Source organism: Podarcis cretensis, assembly GCF_951804945.1.
Source record: "Podarcis cretensis genome assembly, chromosome: 15".
Classification (NCBI taxonomy): Eukaryota; Metazoa; Chordata; class Lepidosauria; order Squamata; family Lacertidae; genus Podarcis; species Podarcis cretensis.
In genome coordinates, this window is record NC_137185.1 from 22,575,191 (window position 1) to 22,597,393 (window position 22,203).

General features: G+C 43.5%; 1 long non-coding RNA gene across 2 annotated transcripts; it reads left to right on the top strand.

The window, feature by feature from the left end:
- The first annotated feature begins 1,560 nt into the window (after positions 1-1,560).
- Positions 1,561-21,424, top strand: LOC307203793. Of its 2 annotated transcripts, XR_013833355.1 has the most exons (5): positions 1,561-1,642; positions 4,449-4,574; positions 5,150-5,247; positions 16,653-16,830; positions 18,870-21,424. It is a non-coding gene; the product is annotated as an uncharacterized lncRNA (long non-coding RNA). The 2 variants fall into 2 exon arrangements; XR_013833356.1 differs by lacking the exons at positions 16,653-16,830; positions 18,870-21,424 and adding an exon at positions 10,808-12,543.
- Positions 21,425-22,203: the final 779 nt, after the last annotated feature.

Below are 22,203 nucleotides of genomic sequence, written 5' to 3' on the forward strand. Positions count from 1 at the left end.
TGTGTGTGTGTCTTATGGAGCAAATGCAGGCTGCGCAGCTATCCCAGAAGCCAGAACAGCAAGAGGGATTGTTGCTTTCACTGCGCAGCAATCCCTCTTGCTGTTCTGGCTTCTGAGCTTCAGAATATTTTTTTTCTTGTTTTCCTCCTCCAAAAACTAGGTGCGTCTTGTGGTCTGGTGCGTCTTATAGAGCGAAAAATACGGTAACTCTCTGAAAGCATCCAGATGTCCTTTAAATGTGCTCCCATCCACCTGGGGACTGCTTATCGGTGAGTAGATCCCATTTGGTGGGAGAAAGTCAGGATCAACCCAGTGTGCATGTGGGAGACTCAAATGGAATCAGCACCCAAATGAGTTGAGGATACAGGGCACAGACATGGGCGCTTATGTGTGGAAAGGCTATACTTTGGCCATGGGGGGAAATGAAGCTAAATGTTAAATAACAAAGAACTTGATTTGACTGGTTAGCTGGATCCTTCCTTTGCCCCACCTGCCGCGTGCCAACTTTGACAGGCTGGTGCGACTGCCCACCTGCCAATCATCTGATGCCAGGTGACAACTTGAAAGGGGCTTGCTGAGTCTGCTTGAAGACTGTCTGTCAGCACTGATCATCTGATGGGTGCCAACAGTCATCCCCTTTGAAGTCCACTGGTAGGCAGTTTGTATTCATCTGATGGCTGCTGAGAGCCATCCCCTTTGAAGTCTGTTTGCAAGCAGTTTGAAGACTAGCTGCTGCAGACTTCCCCATGGCCATCAGCTGATCAGCACTGAAAGCCCTATCTTCTATCCGGGAGTTCCAGATGAGCTGCAAGATCCATTCTGTGGGAGGATCAGATCCACCTGCATCATCATCATCACATCCCTGGGTGGTGTCTGAGCTAAAGGCCATTAGCTAATTCTGATTGGATGGTGATACTGTGATGTGGCTGGGCCACACGATGCTACAACATGCTTGCTTTTCTTCACCAAAACATTTGCAGTCTATCAATACCCTCCTTGAAATGTACTGTAGTTCTTTTAAATAAGGTATATGCTCCCCACCCACTCCATTCTAGGCTAAGAATGATGTTGACCTTTTTGTGCCACAGCATCCCACACAGGACTTTTGTTGTTGCTTCTGATGCTGCAACTTCTAATTCACCCCCCTTTTTTTGCCAAACTAATGCACAATCAGTTTGATCCTAGCTTGTGCCTGTGTGTGTGGTCACCTCTTCCTATGTGGGATTGCCAACTTCTTTTACTGGTCTTTTTCATCTTGGTTGTCTCTTCTGGCGCCATATTTCCTGCTTGCTCTCTGCTGATCTGGTAGGTGGTGGTGCTCCCGCTGTGAACTTGTTTATTTCATTTATCCAGCACGTTCCCAACTTCTGCTGCTGTGCTGGTCACTCACGTTATTGGCCTACCCTGGCAAGTACATGCTGGGACATTATTGGGGCAGGGATTTTGACCCTCCCACCACATTTGACTTCTTGCATGTATCCGGGTTGAGGTAGTAGGTTGTATGGTTTAGAATTACACCAAGGGAGATAACTGTACAACCTCCTAGCTTTCCCTGGGTCTTGCACAAAACAGCGAGCATGGTGAAAAGGCTATAAACCTTCGAGAATGTTTTGCTGTCCACGGTCAAATTGAGAAACAACAGGTAAGGTGTGTTTTGTGAATCTTTTTTTAAGTCAATGAAGTCTCCCTTCCCTGGCATGCACCACACCACAAAGACAAATCAGCATTGTGGTTGGGCTACAAAGTTGCAGGCTGTTTATGGAATGGGGTGGTGATGTCTGGACATCACCTTTGGGTCCCCTCCAGACCTATGGATGGGATTCTTTAGGATGGGATTCTGTAGTAGAAGGGACGGCCAAAGTGGTCAAACCTTTTGAAGTTAATGCCCCTAGCCCTGTCTGTAAAGCATCTCTCTGCATGACTAAAGAGTTGGCCAAGAACTAGTGTGTTGCCATAGAAACTACAAGTGAATGATGCTTCCAGAGGAAAAGGACAGGACTTTCCTCCCCACCTGACTGAAGGTGATGTTATCCTGTACATAGGAGAACAATAGACACAGGGCTAGTTTGGGGCTGATGTTTGGAGACAGATGGTGATAGCCAACTAAACTCTATTCAGTGTATGCCCATTTAAGTTAATTGATCTAACTTAGGTTTATTAATGGGTCTATGCCCCCAAGTGGCCTGATTGGCCCCCTAACAACCTGATGTGGCCAGGGTATCTCCCAGCGTAACGCAGGATGCCATCCTGCCCCCACACTAAGGTGGGCGGCTAGGCAGCCCAACTGCAACCCAGTCCCACCAGGAAATGGACCCAATTTCTTAGACTCCGGCCAGCTTAAAAGCTGCACATTCAAGAAAGCACCTTGGTCACATAACTGACTTCTTCGGTTGTGGCTGCAGCCTGGAATTTGCTTAGGAGCTTTGGTGTCTTGCATTACTGCATCAGGTTCTGTTTTGTGAGCATATATTTTGCTTGCTTCCCTGCCCACCCCTTTAATTTCTCACAACCAAAGGACTCTAAGGACAATTTGGTGAATATCTTATGCAGTTATGAGGCACTGAGAGGGGATAATGTGTTTACCCTTTTTGTATTGAATGCATCACAGTGTGTGTGTGTGTGTGTGTCCCAACTCCCATTTCCAGTAGAAAATAAGGTACCCAAGGGCAAGCTTGGTTAAAACTTCTCTCAGCTTTGTTAGCTTTCTACATGCAGGGCATTTTTGATGTGAATCAGCCATGGTGAATCTGAATTCACCAGAATCATAAATCTGAAAAACCTTGGGGGCTGTATTGCATGCTTAGCCCTAATATGTGATGATCTGACCTGATTAGCTCTATGCCAGGGCTGTACGAAACTGACAGTCCCAGACCATTCCTCAGCCATCTCTTTTGAACTACAGCTCCCATCAGCCCCCTCCAGCACAGCCAAAGGTTAGGAATTATGGTCACTGTGGTCCAAACCATCCAGAGGGAAGCAGGTTGGAAAAAGACTGGACTATGTCTACACAAGAGTGGGTGTACCCTGCAGGGTTCAGTGGTGCATGTACTGGTTTCAGCCATGTCATCTGAATTCTTGAGTTCAAGGGAGAATTCCAGTACTTCTCATTTACGCAGTTCAATTGTACCCAGTGACTCAATTTCATTGGCTCAGCCCACTCTCCTGTCAATGGGACTGACATGGAACTGCATCAGATGACCATGAGTTGTGCATTCTTCAGGGGTGTCTTCCTCCATGATATGGAAGCATCCAGGAAGGAAAAGGAACATTTTGCTCACCACCTATGAGACACTTCCTGCACTCCAGGTTTTGCACTGTAGCCTCTAGCAGGTAGCATATTGGTTTCCCTCTGGGTGCATCCTCTGATCACTGGCTGGAGAATCTGTGCCCCTCCAGATATTCTTATTGGACTCCCATTAGCCCCAGCAAGCATGACCAATAACCATGAGTGAGTAGACTCAGAGTCCAACAACATCTGGAGGACCAGTTTCCCCCTCCTATCTATAACTGTGTCAGGTTTTTTTAAGAATGTGGTGAGAGACGGTCCTTACGTTTCATTGAAATCTGTTGCCAACAGCAAAGTGCTTTGTCTCATTTATGCCTTCAAAAGGAATATAGATATAAGGACTGCAAAATCACTTAGCCTTGGGAATTCATATTCCTATTAAAGATGGCGCTGGGGAACCCATTTTGATTGGGTCTAAAATATTTGTGGCCAGTTCACAGTAACTGGCACTGGACTTAAAACATGGTAAGGGGCTCTTCCCCATTTCAAACTTTTAATCATGATTGAAGGCAGAAGGGAAATTTCCCAGGGGGCAGTATCCACTAAACTACACCCATCTGAAAGTTCTGTTATCTCTGTGTCCTTTTCTTCTATCCTTGAAACGGTCAAAATTTTATTATTATTATTATTATTATTGCAGATATATTGCTGTATTAAATACAGCTTAGTGGAAAACACCCCCCCCCCCTTTGTTCATCTCTGGGAAATGTTCCTTAACTTTGTAAACTTGGTCAAACCATAGGAAATGCAGAACAGGATGGTGAACCTGGTCCCCTCTGGGTGCTGTTGTCCTTCAGCTCCCATCTGCCCCAACCAGCATGGCCAATGGCCAGGGATGGCGAGAGCTTTGACTGAACAGCAGTGCTTTGAGTTCCCCATCCATTGTATAGAATGTTGCCTGCTACAGAGAGAACCTCCCGCTTACTAACTGGAACCCATGAGCATTCCAGGACTGAAATTAACATGAAAGGTAGCCGTTTGGCAATTCTGGAAAAGAGCATTCATAACAAGAATATTGGACTGTTGATTAATTATGGCATTCCTAATATGTCCTTGAGTGCCCTTCTGTCATATGTCCTCCATATATCCTTCTGTCATATGTTTTCCATATGTCTTGTCACTAATTAGTTTTCCATCATATGGCTTCCATCACATTAATTAGACTTCCTGGAGAATGTGGCAGTATTGCAAGCAAACATGGACCTTTTGCAGTGGGCACAGGAACAGCTATTTTGTACCTTTCAGCCCTTGAGCGATGGAGCAAAAGGAGAAAGGAACAGGTGGAAAGGTAATGTGTCAAGATATGGACAGATTTCTCACTTTGTCTCACACCTTGGATAGAGCTGACTATAAATAATGCCTGTTTTGAGATTTCTCCATTTTCCTTTTACTTGCCTATTACTACAGTGCATTACAAGATACCTTCGACTTTTCCTTGTTAATTTGCTGGATGTTTTAATGAAAACAAAGGGAAATTCCATTAGTCCTAGATTCTTAGTTGATTTTGCAAAGCCCAAATGAGCATTGCTCTGGAATGAGTGGCAGAAGAAAAGAAAAACCAGAAAGTTCAGAAATGCATCGCTCTAAAAAGCAGGGTTTCTGGTCTGCTGTAAAGGGTGGAAGGTAGATAGGATCAGAGAAACGAGGTATGTAGCTGTGATGCAGCAACTGCATGCCCTGGTGTTCCAGCAGCATGTTAATACACCAAGGATGATGTGCAGAGGTTCGTGATATTTCAATAAATCCCATTTGCAGCTGTGAAAATCTGAACAAGAGAACTCCAGTTCATTCCATAGTAGCTGAAATGCAATATTAGATTAAATGCATTGAATGAGTTGTGCCTGACATTTTCTTCTTCTTCAGGGGATATTTTTAAAAAGACAAGGTGTGCTAAGCCAAAAAGTGTTTTGCATCCAAGACCTCAGGGGCAGGAGGCTTCCCAGCATCACCCACTGACACTGGTAAGTTGCATGAAGTGTGTTATGGGATACCAGAAGGGGAGGGACTCCAGAGTATGCTATCAGGGAAACTAGAATCTTGCCCTCCATCCTTGCATTGATTGATGAGTGGGTAACTGAAGTACATCTATGAACAATATTCCTGGTCGATTGTGCTTGTTTATTTTGGGATCAATCTAAGGAGAGTAATGTAATAATAATAATAATAATAATAATAATAATAATAATAATAATAATAATTTATTCCCCGCCCATTTGGCTGGGTTTCCCCAGCCATTGTGGGCAGCTTCCATCAAAAGGTTTGGGGGTTTTTGTTGTTGTTGTTGTTTAGTCATTTAGTCGTGTCCGACTCTTTGTGACCTCATGGACCAGAGCATACCAGGCACTCCTGTCTTCCACTGCCTCCCACAGTTATGAGGCAATGCCTCCCCCGAGGTCCAAACAGTCCAAGATTGACTCCTTCTTTCTTAACTGTAGCAGAAATAACGAGGAAGATAGCTACATGGTTGAAACTCACAATCGTTTTGATCCTTTGATTGACCTCGCAGCCGACATGGAGGTGGAGGGGGTGAACTCGAAGGCAACGAATAATGCTAATGATAATGATAAAGAAGTGAGAGCCACCTTGAAGGGGGAGTCCGAGTTGGCCCTGGGTGACGGCATGGGATTCGACCATTTCCAATTAATAACTAGGACCCTGCGTTGCATCTTTAAGAGCATAAATGGGATCTCCATGCAGGTGAATAACCTCCACCAAAAGCTTGAGGCCCATTTGTTGGAGTTGCAGCACAACCTCACTCTGCCTCCGAGGGATTTAAAGGGACAGAGGTGCACCTCCCCTGTTAGACATGAAAGTGGTACTGGTGGTCATCTATTAAAAGCTCAATTGGACTCTCAATCTCTGATCCTACAAGCAAACAAAATTTGCCTAACTATACGCAGCAGTGACCCCAGGTCCCCAAGGTGGAATAATCCGAGAGACATCAAATATCATCTAAGGCAACTCCTTCAGATTTGGCCTCCGCTAATTGATCTTAGTTCAGTGAAACTTTTGAACTACCACCATCGGTTTCAAAAAGTACTGCTCTCCTTCCAGTCACCAAAAATTCCGTCTCTACTGGTTAGGCGTAAAGCGTTTTTGGCCACCTGGGGTATCTTCCCAACGAGAGTCTTTCATGACACCAGGATTAAACCTCTTTTCCGTAACATCGTACAAAAAGGTATCCGCTCACCAGACTGGCGCGATATAGCCTTGAAACTCAAGCTGCCCACTCGGGAACCTCACCCTCCCTCTCAGCCCAAGCTTCCTGGTTTATCTACCCCAGCAACAGAGAAGTATGACCAAAGCGGGCCCAGCCATCTGGCTGTTCCAGAGGAGAGGGGCCTTATTTCATCTTATGGCGAGTTGCCATTAGTAGAACAGCAAGAAGTTATAAACAGGCTTGATATACTCAAGCAGCAACTTACTTGCCTCCCACAGTTTGGTCAAACTCATGTTGTTAGCTTCAAGAACACTGTCCAACCATCTTATCCTCTGTTGTCCCCTTCTACTTGTGCCCTCAATCTTTCCCAACATCAGGGTCTTTTCCATGGAGTCTTCTCTTCTCATGAGGTGGCCAAAGTATTGGAGCCTCAGCTTCAGGATCTATCAAAAGATTAAGAATACATGAAAACACCAGTCATTAAAAACTTCCCTAAACAAGGCTGCCTTCAGATGTCTTCTAAACATCAGATAGTTGTTTATCTCTTTGACATATGATGGGAGGGCATTCCACATGGCGGCTGCCACTACCAAGAAAGCCCTCTGCCTGGTTCCGTGTAACTTCATTTCTTGCAGTGATGGAACTGCCAGAAGGCCTTTGGTGCTGGACCTCAGTGTCCGGGCAGAATGATGGGGGTGGAGACGCTCCTTCAGGTATACTGGGCTGAGGCCATTTAGGGCTCTAAAGGTCAGCACCAACACTTTGAACTCAGAAACGTACTGGGAGCCAATGTAGGTCTTTCAAGACTGGTGTTATGTGGTCTCTGCAGATGCTCCCAGTCTCCAGTCTGGCTGCTGCATTCTGGATTAGTTGTAGCTTCCGGGTCACCTTCAAAGGTAGACCCACATAGAGCGCGTTGTCGTAGTCCAAGCGGGAGATAACTAGAGCATGCACCACTCTGGCGAGACAGTCCGCAGGCAGGTAGGGTCTCAGCCTGTGTACCAGATGAAGCTGGTAGAGTGTGGAATCCATGAATTCGGGGCCTACTCCAGTTTGGGCGTTCACCACATTGTTATTGACCAAAGAAGTAGATTTGCTGGCATGGGCTATCATAGGTAATGTTGGTACATTATCACTCCTTGCTGCAGTAAGCAATTAAGGGAGTCCTGGGTTTAAGAATTAGGCCCAGAATTTTTCTTGGATTTGGGGGCGTGAGGTGAAAACACCCCCCAAAATTGATTTAATCTTCAGGATATGAGTGGTTTCCCCCCAAAAAAATTTTTTCATATCTTTGCAGAGAAAGGAAAGTGCTCAGTAACGCTGCTGCCCACTCTCCTAAGCTGCGGCACTCATGCCTGGCCACAGCTCCATTCCTGGGGCGGGTCTGACCCAAGGGTGAAGAGCAGGAAGAGAATCAGCGACAGCTTCCCCACCCTTCTCCTTGCTCATGAGTATGCCCCCATGCCACTTTGCGAGGTGAGCTGCAGTGGGCTCCCTCTGTGCCCTGCCCACCTTAGGGTGTTGGCCTACACTCTGCCACTGGGCTCCACCCTTTGGCCTTCTCCCTCAGATCTTTAGCCAAACTCTCTCTGTGTCTTCCTCTTCTTCATCCTTGTCTTCGCCTCTCTCCTCCAGTAGTAAAAAGGCCCATTTAATGTTCTAGCTAGCCTATCTTCCAACCAACCAGAATTGAGTAGAACAAAATTCTCCCTCTCATCAGACCACTTCCCCTGTCCAATGAATGACCAAGAATTTCTACCTAATAAGCCATTCAGAAGTGCAATTTTATCTTAGAACATGCAAGTTTCACTTTCTGAATGCAATGCATTCCCAGGAAATCATTTGTTAAGCAAGCGTTCACATAACAAGCTGGTGGTTTCCATCATTTCCTATGGAAACATTTCTAATCCATGCTTTCTCCCTCCATGCTTCCTACCTGAAACTGCTGCAGCTAATTAGCAAAAGCCAAACAAAGTGGGGCGGGGACTGTTTTGTCCCATCTTTCCTGCTCCCTGGTTTGTCTAATAGATTTTTCTCCTTCCATGGTTTCTGCCCCAAAAGGCTTCTGTCAATCAGTGAAACACAAACAATTAAGGAAGTGGGCAAACTCCAGCTGTTTGGATATCTGAATCAGTCATTTGTGTAGTGAGGTTTGGGTATAAGCTTTGTGTAGTGATGGGTTTTTTTGGGGGGGGGTTATTGGGTTGTTGTTTTTATTTTGATTATGTAGTTTGTGGTTTTATATTTTGATGTTATTCTGTGAACCACCCTAAGACCTCCACATATAGGGTGACAGATAAATTCAATAAATAATAATATAATTATTTGTGTTCAGAAAACTGAGATTTCAGATAATGAGCATTTCGATAGCTGGACCTGTGTGCATTTAAAAGAACTCATTTTTTCCCAGGTTAGCCTTATTAAAGGAAGTAATCAGTCACCAATGGATACTTCTTTTTCAAATTTAACCTTTTACATTACCCCCACATACGCATACATTGTATCTAAACCAAGTCCTGCTCTAGTAAACACATTTGAAAAGGTGATTTCTCCATATCCACTTACTAGTCAGTAAGCCCCATTTAGCTCCATGGGGCTTACTCCTGATTTAGACATGCATAGGATTGCATTCCAAGTCTCCCTAATAATCTGCCTATTAAACCCAGTAAGGTTTGCGTCTTTGCAGATTACAAATAAATGTTCCTCTGAGTCTGTTGCAAATGTCATATTATTTTCCCCAGGCACACATCCTGCAGAAAATGCTAACTTTGGTCCCACTCCTCCAGCATTGATTTGTGCTTTTGTTTCTCTCCTTGAATGTCAAGGATTCCAACTTCTAGAATTGGTTTCCTAGTATACAGTGAAGCCCATAAGCTGAATAATGGATTTACTTCTGTCAAAGGTATAAAAAGCATTTGGAGTGTTTCCACTGAAATTCTAGGCAATTTTCTCATACATGTGTTTTTAAAAAGCTACTTCAGAAACAAAGGGTGCCACTTAAACTTGCTCATGGTGGGTTAAGAGAAATGTATGTTTCTGTTATAGTTCTGTAGAAGGGAGGATGAACCTGTCTTCCTCCAGTTGTTGTTAAACTACAGTTCCCATAACACTTGGCCATTGGCCATGCTGGCTGAGACTCATGGGAGCTGGAGTCCAGCAATATTTAGAAGACCACAGGTTGCCCATTCCTGGTGCCCACCATCCTCTACAAGATATGGCAAGAGAACTTTGGTTTTGGCATCATAAGTTGAAAGCTAAACAAAAGACATGCAGAAAAGGCTATGGTTGACTGAGGAAAAAAAGGGAACACGTAATTTGGCAGCAGTTCTCACACTTTTCCACAGACTGATTGGAAATTGTTAGGAGTCTTGCTGGACCACATAAGCATCAACATTGTCAAAATCACACCAAAATCACAGGCCAGGCTGTGAAGAAGGTGCCGTTTCATTGGTAATTGTGGGGGGGGGGGGTTGGAATTAGTAGATTGCACCAGCTCCATATTATGAAAATCACAAAGCCTTAGCCAGGCCCTCTTTAGCTTGTTATGCCAATGTAGTTCTGTTCAAAATGGCCTCAAAAACAATAACTCCAGTGCCAAGCCAATTGCAGATGTTCTCATTAGTTCCACAACCTTTTTGCAACCACTGGAATGGAGCTCATAGGCCCACAGTTGGAGAAATAAACCAAAAGCTTTATTTACTGCATTTTCATGCTGTATTTCCCCCATCATGGAGCAAGGTAGCATTCATGGGGTTCCCAGACCATTTCCATTCCAGGCACTGAAGAGACCCAAATCAGCTTAGCTTCAACAAGGTGGCTGCATCACAAGCTATAGGCATTGGTGGCTTGGTAGAGGAACTCTCAAAGGTCATCCCATGAAAGACGGTGTGTAGTAGTGATTGGAATATTCAAGTAGATGACAGGGAACTGGTGGCCTTCCAGATGTTGTTGGACTCCAGCTCCCATCAACACCAACCAGCATGACCCAGAGTCAGGAATGATGGTAGCTGTAGTCCAACATAATCAGGATGGACACAGGTTTCCCCATCCATAGACTAGCAGCAGGGAGATCCAGCTTTGAAATCTCATGAAACTCACTGGGTTAGCCAGTGGACCATGGATATCTCTCAGCCTAAACCTGCCTCACAGGTTTGTTGTGGGGATAAACCGATGGAGGTATGCATCTGAGCCTATTTTTGTATCCTAGTCTGTAAGCAGTATTTCTAGCCAGTTTCCCAGTTTGAAATCCAGGTCAGGATATTAGCAGCAAAGCTGAGTATGCAAGGAAAGAAGCAAAAGGTAGCATGTAGGCTCAAGGCTCATTCTTGGTCTGATTAACCATGTATCTGTCTTATTCTTAGGCTGATGCACCATTGTTTCTGGACTGAACTTGTTATATCTGAACAGCCTCACTGTATGGGGAACTACTTGAACACTACTACTAAGTCATTTAGACTACTAGCCTGGTGCTCTCTGGACACTGTTGGATCATGGGCAGACCTTGGTAATATGCCACCCTGTGTGAGGCTATTTGACACACACACACACACACACACACACACACCCCGCCAGCCAGCATAGCCAATGGCCAGGAATGATGGGAGTTAATAACACGAAATATCTGGAGAGCCCAAGTTTGGAGGACGACTGGTCGAAGTCTGGGATTTGCAAAGGTTTTGTCATAACAGGTGCCCCATAAATAAAGGGTGGGAAATAAATTTTCAAATGACAGAAAAGATTTGATTAATTTTTAAAGAAGTTGTTTAAAATACATGTTTATATGTTTGACCTTCTAGCAAAGAGTGGACGAGTTGATGGCAAGGTGGTATCGGTGCGCCTCCATAGCCAGTCGTTTCCCAGAGAGGAAACAAGACCACTGTGCAGTATCTGAGCCTTTGTTCATCACATCTTGATGAACGCTTCAGAACTTGTTTTGCTCCAGTTAGAGAACACCTAAGGCTCATAGGGTTTCATTATGTCTTTTGAGCTGAGACTCACAATGGAGCAGTTTATAATTAACAGCAGTGCCTAGGTGTCAGGTCTAACAATGAGTATCATAGTCATTGGGGGACAATGGACCATTTCTTTTTAAAAAACCGTCATGGAACCTGAACATGGTTCCCATCAGCAAAATTGGCTGGCTAAAGAGATTCTTGACTGGTGCTATTTGGGTCCCACCAACTGGCAGAACAAAAGCTGCTAAAAATGACTGGGCGATATGATGAGGCTCCAAATCATTGCCATACAGCCTTTGGATGATGGACAACTGAGCATATTTTTTTAAAAGGGTCAAATGGTCTTGTTAAAATAGAGAGTTTCACTTGGAAAAGTTTAAGCTTTTCCCTTGGAGTATGATGAAGGAAATACCAAAATGTTAACCATTCTCTCTAGACAGACAGATGCCAACAACAAACCCATTATGGACCAGTGTATCTGTCTCTCTATATTTCTGCAAGGGATGGTTTCCATAGACCCGAGGTTCTAGAGCAGGGGTGGAGATCCTCAGTTTCCCCATTGTTCACTACATTCTGCAAGTCCTCAAGAAAATATGTCAGCATTTTAGTGCAAATGCACATTATACACATTTGTATATGCAGGTTTATCTAATACATGAGGTTTTTTTTTCACGCAGTTTCCCCAGTGTACTGCATTTTTTTGTGTTATTTTCCTTAATACATAACGTGTTAGCACAGCTTCCTCTGAACTATGCATTTTTGTAAACTTTAATTGGTTTGAGAACTCTATTGCAAAATTCTATGAATTTCAAAGGTCAGCTGTGCTTTAGTTCATGTATTGTTTCAGGAAGTCAAACTGCATTAAAATGTGAGCAACCAAAATAAATTTCAGCCCTATCTTAATTTCCGATCTTCATCCTTCTCTCCAGGATTGATTAAAAAAGAAAATAAACTGGTCCAAAAGTTCAGAACAGCATTCTGAAGTCTAAGAGTGATTGCATTAGCAGGAAACATTTGGGGTATGTCTCACTACCCTTTGGAGCTGTCCTTCCCCCTTTGCATAAAAAAGCACATGTGTGCATCAATTTCAGAACACCCACCCACCATAAAAAGCAATCTTGTATAAAAAGTTTTATTAGTTTTCAATTACAGTCCAATAATAGCCTCATTATAACAATACCAATTTATAATACAATTGTTAATACCAATAATTCAAATACTGAATTATATAATTTAGTTAAAGTGCCCCCCCCCCCGTGAACTAGATTTGATGATTTTCTTTATCCCTAAATTCCAAAAACCTTAGTTTCAATTACTTTCCAGTCATAATAATAATCCCTTATACAACAACTGCAATAATAATAACTTCTGTCCGTGTTGACATATTAAATGATTTATAAAAACTTCAAGTGAGGAGCTCAAACTATATCCTTGTTCTTCCTGTGTATGGCAATTATTCTGTCCATGGTGTTTCTTCCTGTCCTTGTAAAATATTATGTCTTTCTTTTCCCCAATTGTTGCTGTTATCTGTCATGCCTTGGGCGGAGCTGATATCCCATTGTTGTTTTAGAAATTTCTCCATCATAAAAGGCAATCTTGGCTTGAGCAAACAAATCTGGATGCAAGTGCATGTAAATCAAACCAAGATTGCTTTTTATGGCTCCCCTTTATCACATACACAGCCCAACAAGACAACAAACTGAACCCACTGACAGCATACAATTCAATATGGCTAACTTAACCAAACAATATGCCCCCCAAAACAAACAAACAAATCCCACTGCAGCCAACCAAAGACAATCAACCACACCCTAAACCACACCAACCTCTCTCACCACCAAGGATACATAACAAGTGACTAGAAAGGGAACCTACTCAAGGGATGCTGACACAAAAACCCCACACATACGCTGAGTAAAAGAACATAAGCTTTACCACTCACCCCCTCTCTCCCACCCACCCCTCTTTTCTTCCCAACCCTATAGTGCATATAACACCAATGTCTCACAACAAGTGTAGCTGATCTGTAGAAAACATAACCTGAAGAAGGAGACAATGGTTTTTTTTACATCTTTAGAGGGCAGCCAGAATTCAAAGAAAGCAGAATTCAGAGCAAATTCATGGAATAATGAAGGATTAGAGGGAGGGGGCAGGATTGCTGATAAGGGTTGCCCACCACTGCATCACCCCAAGAAAGGTCAGAAGAGGACACAGGTTTGCATAATATTTGCATGTGCTAATTTATGTGTATTGAGGTAGATTTAGAAATATTACTATAACTTACATAGAAACGTAATACATCTTGCCATAGTGGGGAAGACTGTGACCAGGTGAGCCGTGTTCAGTCTGGGTGCTTCTAATAGGGATGGAGGAAAATTCATTTGATCCACATCTCACACAGCAGACCACCTGGCCCAACATTCCTGAAGCTGCTTGCAGGATGCAACTCCCTATCAAATTGCACTCATCATCCTGGGTTTTGCAATGAGGAAACATGTATGTATGCAAAAATACATCTCTTACCTTTTAAAATGCCTACAAATGCACACATAGCAGAATAATGCAATGGGGGGGAAATGTGTATTTTACATAATGACTGTGTACAAAATGTGTACACAGACTTTTGCGTGTTCTTTCAAAAAGACCTAACAGACCTATGATTAGGTACCAGTGAAATGGGATGGAAGTCAACTACTCAGTTCATCCCTACAAACTGTGGATAGGAGTCAATAATGTCCCTGCTGCTCTCTCTTCTTATAATTCAATATCTTTAAACCCAGCTGGTACAAGACCACTCAAACAGAGGACTGTACTTGGCAGCTCTTCAAATAGAGGATCATCCTCTGTAAAATAGGACACATGGCTACCCATACCCACATCCCAAGTAGAACTGGAGTATTGGCTCCCTCAAAACATAGAACCCTTTCAAATCCTTTCTTTGCTTCTGTCTATTTCTCCTTTCCTATTCCTCATTCAACTTACTTCCCTTTCCCTTTCTTCCTTATCTCTATAAGCACCTTGACCTTGGCTGAGTGGCTTGTTTTGAACAGGACAATAGCGGGCTTTTTTTTCCACCCTGCAATGCTGCCAGACCATTCTTTCCTCCATTTAACTTAGGGGCTCAGTTTCCAGTTTGCATTGAAATGTTAAGATGGGGTCCTCTCCCCTTTCTGGTTTCAGTCTCTGTCCAAGACTTTCTCTGTAGTCTTCATCCATGAAATAACCAACCATACAGTCCACTCTAATCAACTGGAGTCTTTTTATAGACTTTGTGAATCTTTTGGGGGCCCTTGAGACAATTTGGGGAGTTGCACTCATTTCAGAAATGATAAACACAAAAGAATGGTGGGAGAAAAAGAAGGCTTTGATTCCACAAACATGCTCTTTTTGGTTCTTTTTTATGGCTTTAACCAAAATCTATCCACGTCAACAAAAGAATTTCCATTCAGTGGCTTTAAGACATTTTATATAATTTCATTGACTCTAGAGGAATTGCCCCAAAGCTGTTTCTTTATATGTTGTGTGTATACGCACACAAATATTTAAAGATTTTGGTTGGATTAAATTGTCCCGTCTCTTTCATGACTCTGACAGGAATAACAGCTGTGGCGTTGGAGGGCACACACATTTTTCAATAAATGGTCTTTGTGGGTTTTCAAGCACCACAGCTTCCCTTTTCAGATTTCACTTTCCCCCAGTGGAAAGAACTAGGTTTCTTAAGGCCAAAGTTTTCCAAGTCCTTGACAGATCTTCTACTGCTTGGGTGGATTGAGATCCTGATTCCATATTGGTGGGAAATGGGAGAGGTAGGGGATGTCTCCCAAAACCTTTGCCCTGAGATTTTCCACTTTTGATATAACTGGTGCTTGGATGACTAGAAATGCTTAGTAAATTATCTGTGCCTTGAAATCAGAGCTGAAGGGGATATCAAATGCCATCTACTTCATTCCACTTTAACCGCATTTCCCACTATCTTCCAGCAACTCTATACCCACCCACCCCTGGACTCCCTGCAAGTATCTTACCTCCCTTAAATGGTCCCACACATTCTCTATCACTGCCTCCCAAGTCAGGAAATCCCTCCTGGGACACCTGTGTAGGACCACAGTATCAAGTTCCTCTTCAAAAACCACTTTCTAAACCTCTCAGTCTGCATAGTTTTCCTGTTTGGTCCCAATGAAGAGTCCATAGGGCACAGTGGGGCAAGGCATATTGGTTGTCCCAGCACCAAGGAGAGCTCCAAGTAAGCAGCTTGCTCCAACAAGAGCTCGAGGTGAATTGAAGCCTTTTGAGCCTCTGCCTCCCTGTTCACCTCTCCTAGGCTCCACCTGCTTTGTTGGAGAACTACTTACCTTAAAGGGTAGCATGAAGAGCAGGCACTTCTTTGATCCATGGCCTCTCACTTGGTGTGCTCCCTGCCCTGAAGGATGGGTGAAGCTCTTGGTTCCTCAGGCACAAGGGAAAGCATCCATGAGGGTCCCAGCTCTACTTATACAGACTCTGGTGTTCTGAGATCCAGTTCAGTCACCTAGTACCTGCAAGACTCACATGTTGTGGGGTCCTGGTCCACAACATCAGCCTCAGTGCCAGGAATCTGCTCCAGCTCCAAACAGATGTATGTGTTTGCATTATTCTCCCTGTTACCTTGGGCTGTTTCCTTCCTTACATTGTAACCATCATAATCATTTAGGCTGAAAGGTCATGCGTGCCCAGCCTGGTCCATTAAGCATCTCTGTGTCTTGACTCCAAACATAGTTGAACATAGTTCTCATGGAAACCAATGGGATTTAGATTAGTCCCATTTATTAAGTGGCTATGTTCTACCTCCACTGTTGAAGGCAGTAAAGCTCTGAATACCAGTTGCTGCAACCTACAAGTGGGAAGAGTGCTGTTGCGCTCAGTTCATGCTTGCTGACTTCCCACTGGGGCATTTGGTTGGCCACTGTGAGAACAAGATGCTGAACTAGATGAGCCACCAACCTGATCCAGCAGGCTCTCCTTATGTTCTTATGAAGAAAGCTAGGGAAAAGCCAGGATGCTGGATTGTCATTAGGGAGCAATGCACAGTTAATTCCCTGTGCCTGGCTACAATACAAAAATTGCAAAATACAAAGTCTTTTAATTGTCTTGTTATAGAATAATTAATGTCTTACAACCTACATTTCATTCCAACACAAGAATACTTGGTCCTTTGTCACTTTTTAAACTGCCTATTTACCAGATATATATATTTTTGTTCTCTTCTCAATAGGAAATTTGAGGCTGGCTACTTCATTCACTCCAAGTGGAAGAGGCCTTGTTGCCTCTAAGATGTCTCTGTGGCACACAAAATATTTGCAATACTTGTCGCATTGCAGAAACACTTCAAGGGTAGGTTTCGTTACTTCCCCATTTCTTAATGGGGTGATGTGTATCTGAAAGCACCACAGGTAACTTGTGTGATCCTCCATGAGAGCTGGTTGAATGTTATGATCAGGGATGGTGGTGGGCATTTTTGGATGGTCCATAGCTCAGCAAGGGCCTCCTGACAAAAGGTTCCTGAACCTGCTGCATTATGGAGGTAGACTCACTGAGAACGTGGTGCGTGGAGGATATCTTCTCCAGGAGCCCTCAAAAACTGAGTGACACTGTCCACAGAACAAAACTCAGCTGAGCTATGAAACTCCTGTATAGCCATTGGAAAGCCATCATCTTTCTTCCACAACCCCCTCCTTGTTAGCTGGCTTGGGCTACTCCAGATGCTGTAGAACTCCAAGTTCCAACATCTCCAGGTAGGGCTTGGAAAGACTCTTGTCTGAAACTCTGGAAAACCACTGCCCATCAGTGCCCTGAGCTAGTTGGACTAAGGATAGGAGAGAAAGTGGACTCAGTTTGGATTTGAAGGCAACGTACCTAAATTTGCACTTCCCAAAATAATATGCGAACCAGAACACAGATGTCCTCTGAAATCTTCACTTCTCCAAATTTTGTGTTGCCGTTCCCTGACCGATTAATGTGCATATCCTGGGAGATAGTATGCATAAATGCATATATTAGTGAAAAATAACTTTTAAAAAATGAATTCTGTTGAGGGGAATTGCATGTGAAAATAGGTAAAATTGCATTAAATATGTGCATATGAGGAGAATTTGCACTGAACTCGGGCAGGAGCATGTTTATATAATTTATAAAAGGGCAGTTTAAGTCATTCTATCCCAGCACACTCCAGTGTTGTAGTATAATAGCTGCCTTAGCTGCCTGCAAGCCAATTAAGAAGTTCAAATAATCGGTGCCACAAATTCATACTCAGGCTGCAATTCTATATACACTAAGTCCAATTGAACTCATTGGGGCTTAATTCTGAATAGACATGCATAAGACTGTACTTTAAGTTGTCTTATACCATGATGCAAATATCATTACCCTCACCTTACAGACTGAAGGAGGTTTGGAGAGCAGTGACTTATCTATTGAGTTTAGATGATGGAGAAATTTTGTTTTCTGTTGTTCCAGAGAATAGAACCCAATCCAACAGGTTCAAATTATAAGAAAGGGATTTCTGTTGAACATGAGAAAGACCTTTCTGATGGCGTGAAGCCAGTCAACCTCCAATGTGAATGACTTTAAATGAAGATTAAACAAATTCATACAGGGCAAGTCTCTCAGTGGCAGCTGGCCATGTTGGCTGCGTAATGAAAACGGTGGAGGAGAAATGCAATTCAGTTCATATTTGTGGCCAAATATATCAAATTTGTACTTTCAAAGCTAATATGATAACTGAAGTACAGTCATCCTTCAAAATCTGCACTCACCTAAATTTTGTGGTACAACCCTCCAGCCAAACATTCCCCCAGAAAATGTGTATGTAGGGGATAAAAGATAAAGGTAAAGGGACCCCTGACCATTAGGTCCAACTCTGGGGTTGCGGCGCTCATCTCGCTTTATTGGCTGAGGGAGCCGGCGTACAGCTTCCGGGTCATGTGGCCAGCATGACTAAGCCGCTTCTGGCAAACCAGAGCAGTGCACAGAAACACTGTTTACCTTCCTGCTGGAGCGGTTTATCTACTTGCACTTTGACGTGCTTTCGAACTGCTAGGTTGGCAGGAGCAGGGACCAAGCAACAAGAGCTCACCCCGTCGCGGGGATTCGAACCACCGACCATCTGATCGGCAAGTCCTAGGCTCTGTGGTTTAACCCAAAGTGCCACCCGCGTACCTCTATGTAGGGGGATAGTGGGCATTAAAAAGAAGATAGCATAACATACAAAAAATGTGTGTGCTAGTCCAAAATGCATGTGAAAATCTGTTTATTAGGAGAGAATTGCACTATAATATTGACGAATTTTCATGAGGATTTTTTTTTTTTTAATGAAGTGAAATTTGCAAATGGCTGCAGTAATGTGGAGAACTGAATTTCAGATTGGAATGCCTGGGATCACAGGTGAGGGGAGTGCTGTGGTGCTCATGTTATGCTTGTGGGCTTTTCATAGGTGTCTGGTCGGCCAGGGTGAGAACAGGATGCTAGACTGATAAGACCTTTAATCTGATCCAGCAGGGCTCTCCTTATGTTCTTATGACAGTGGAGCAGACTGCAGCAGTAGGTGGTAGACTCTCCCTCCTTACACTTTTAAAATCAGGGGCTACCAAGGATTTGCTAGATCAAATCAAGGACCTATCAGGTCTTGTTTGCAGGCTTCCCACAGGCACTGTGAGAAAAGGATGGGCCATTTGCTTGATCCAGCAAACTCTTATTGTGTTCTTACATTGCAATAGTTGGTTTCCAGTACTGAACAGGAGGCCAATGACTTTTGAGGTCCCTTCAAACCCTATTATTCTAATAATATAACATACAGGAATACACAGAGAGAGCAAAAGTTACCAGGGAATAGAACAAAAGAAAACGAATCAACTCAGATACAAATAGTTACAGAAAACTTCTCATGCAATCTGTGGGCGTTTTAACAGTGAAGGAGAGACCTCCTCAAACGTACCATCAGTGCTATTTTTCTAGAAAAAATTGGATCCCGGAAATCATCATGAATGCCCCACTTGTTCTCTTATTGTGGCAATGGCGCCCACCTGAGAGGTGCCGGAACTGAATTCTGGCTGGGGAAAAAAGCCTTGCTTACCACAAACTGCTTTTGATAATTTCCTCTTATTTAAAAGGGAGTTTGCTGTTTGTTAGAAGGAAGAGGAGCTGATGATGATGATAATAATAATAAGTTTAAATGCACTTTGGCTGGTAGAGCCAGACACGTGGTTCCATGGATCCTGGCTAATGTAAAGGAGCAGTAATGAAGAAGCCCCTTTTGCATACAAGATAATGTGATCTTTTCTGGATCCACCATTCTGTCTTAAAATAGATGTGACCTAAGATCCCCCCCAAAAAAAACCTTAAAAAAGATAAAAAGTTTTATTTATAATCCTGTGCGCATTTAAAGGAAAAACTTCAAGAGCTTAGTTTTGAGGGGCTATTGTGACTGGAATCACTGGGAGGCCCCCTTGAAAGAGTCTCTGAATATTCCATATTTTCCTGGAACTGTCAAGGAAGGTCTGCCAAATGGTCTTGGCAGCTTTCCCAGGTGCCCAGCCAACTTTGAGGCAACTGTGGGGACTCGGTGGGTTTATGTAACCTCCGTTTCCAATCCTGTTCGTACATACAAAGCATATAGATTTACTTAAGTAATCTTGCCACACGGAGGAGCAAACTGCTCTGCTTATTTTGCCTCTGTATCGTCAAGTCAGAAAGAATTCATTCAGAAGTCTACAAAAAAAGGTGGGAGAGAGGCTTCCTTTTACGTTAAATGCTGGCTTAGAGGCCGTTTCTAGTGCATTGTGGGGTGGGGGAGATGATGTTTTTGGAACATGAGCAATAGTCAAAGTACCCAAGAAACTCCCATCCATCTAACTGCTGCTGTCCAGGCAATGTTTGGTTGTAAACTGGCTGGCTGGGGAGAGGTTGTGGGGTCACCAGTGACATCCTTATGATGCACCCTTGAACCTGGCTGCGGAGCAGGACTCATTTCATTAGGGGGGAGGGAATAAAACCTTCCTTTTGGGGCTCTAAGCAGGTTATATGTGAGGTTTCCAGAAATTCTGTTGCTAAATGTGGTTATAAGACGTGGTAGACGTTAAATTAGTATGCAGCCGATAAGCAGGTGGGAAGTATAAAAGGGCTGGAATCAAAAGGGTACTGTGCTACTTATCTGTAATGAAATCTCTCGCTGATATGCAGAGAGAGAGAGAGAGAGAGAGAGAGAGAGAGAGAGAGAGAGAGAGACCTGGTTACAAAGGATTATATTGCATCCACCCCAAATATGAGATATCCCAAATAAACAATTATGTGTTTTGCTTATTCGTAATGTATCCCAGTCCTTGGCTTATCAAGTTGCAGGAGCTGGATTCCTCCCCTGCTCTTCTAAAAGAGCGATGTTGTTACATTCTGCAATTTGAAATTGTTTAGCTTAATCTCTGCGCATGATCCGGCCTGGACTATAATATCATCATGATTCAGAAACATAGACAGGCACCAGGAGACTGGCTGCAGCATTCCGCCTGCCCTGCTGCTATTTGTGGCATTGCTGGGGAGGGAGAGGAGGGTGCTTTGAGGGAAGCATGTGGCGGGTCATATGCACACCCTGTCTGTTTGCGGCTTTGATCTTTATGCCCTGCACTTCATCCTGCCTTTTTGTCTGATTTTTGTACTTTTGGGGAATAGAACAAGCAGCCAAAGGACAGGTATGTATTGGGAGGTGCAGAGGAGGGAGGAAAAGAAATTCAGGTCGTCTTTGCTTATTTAATGCAGCCCTTAAACTGTCCTTCATCAGTTAATATCTCAGGAAGGTTTGCACTAGATAAAACAATCAGATTTGGTATAAGATGTCACAATCATTAGAAGACTATGTGTTATCAAAACCTGCAGCATACAACTCCTCAAATCAGTATAGCAGCAGACAAATGAAGTAGCTCTGGCAGTGTATAGTGGACACTCGGGTTGTGAACGTGATCCATGCAGGATGCACGTTCACAATCTGCAGCATCCGCGGCACGCCTGTGCACGTGCAGGTCATGATTCGGTGCTTCTGCGCATGCGCAAAGCACGATTTAGCGCTTCTGCGCATGTGCAACCGCTGAAACCCAGAAGTAATCTGTTCCGGTACTTCCGGATTTCGGCGGTCCATAACCTGAAAAAATACAACCTGAAGCGTCTGTAACCCGAGGTATGACTGTATAGTGGTTAGACTGTCCTACTAGGACCTGGGAAACCAGGGTTCAAATCCCCACTCAGCCATGAAACTCACTGGGCGAACTTAAGCCGAAATCACTGCCTCTCAGACTAAACTGTCTAACAGGGTTATTTAGAGAATTAAATGAGATGGGGACGGACGGACTATGTAACCCGCCTTGAACTCCTTGGAGAAAAAGGTGTAATATAAATGCAATAAGATAAATAACTAAACAAATAAATGACAACGAAATTATTAAAACCCTACATGTCTATTAAAATCCACAGCATTCAACTCCTTAGGTCAATACAGCAGCACACATAGGTACCTACAGTATATGGGGGGCAGTTGTTGTTGTTGTCCCCCATCCCACATGAGGAACCATAATCTCTAGGTTCCCAGCTTTCATTTGAAACAAGAGTAAGTTTCTAGCATTTGTAGAAGCCGAGATATGAGGCAAAATGTGCAGGCATTATTCTTCTCACTGGTTTGTGAGAAACCAGCCTGTCCCCACTTTTCACTATTTTACTTTACCTGCAGCCTGAAATAAAATCCTACAAGCACACATGTCTCTGGCCTTGAACACAACAATGCCTCC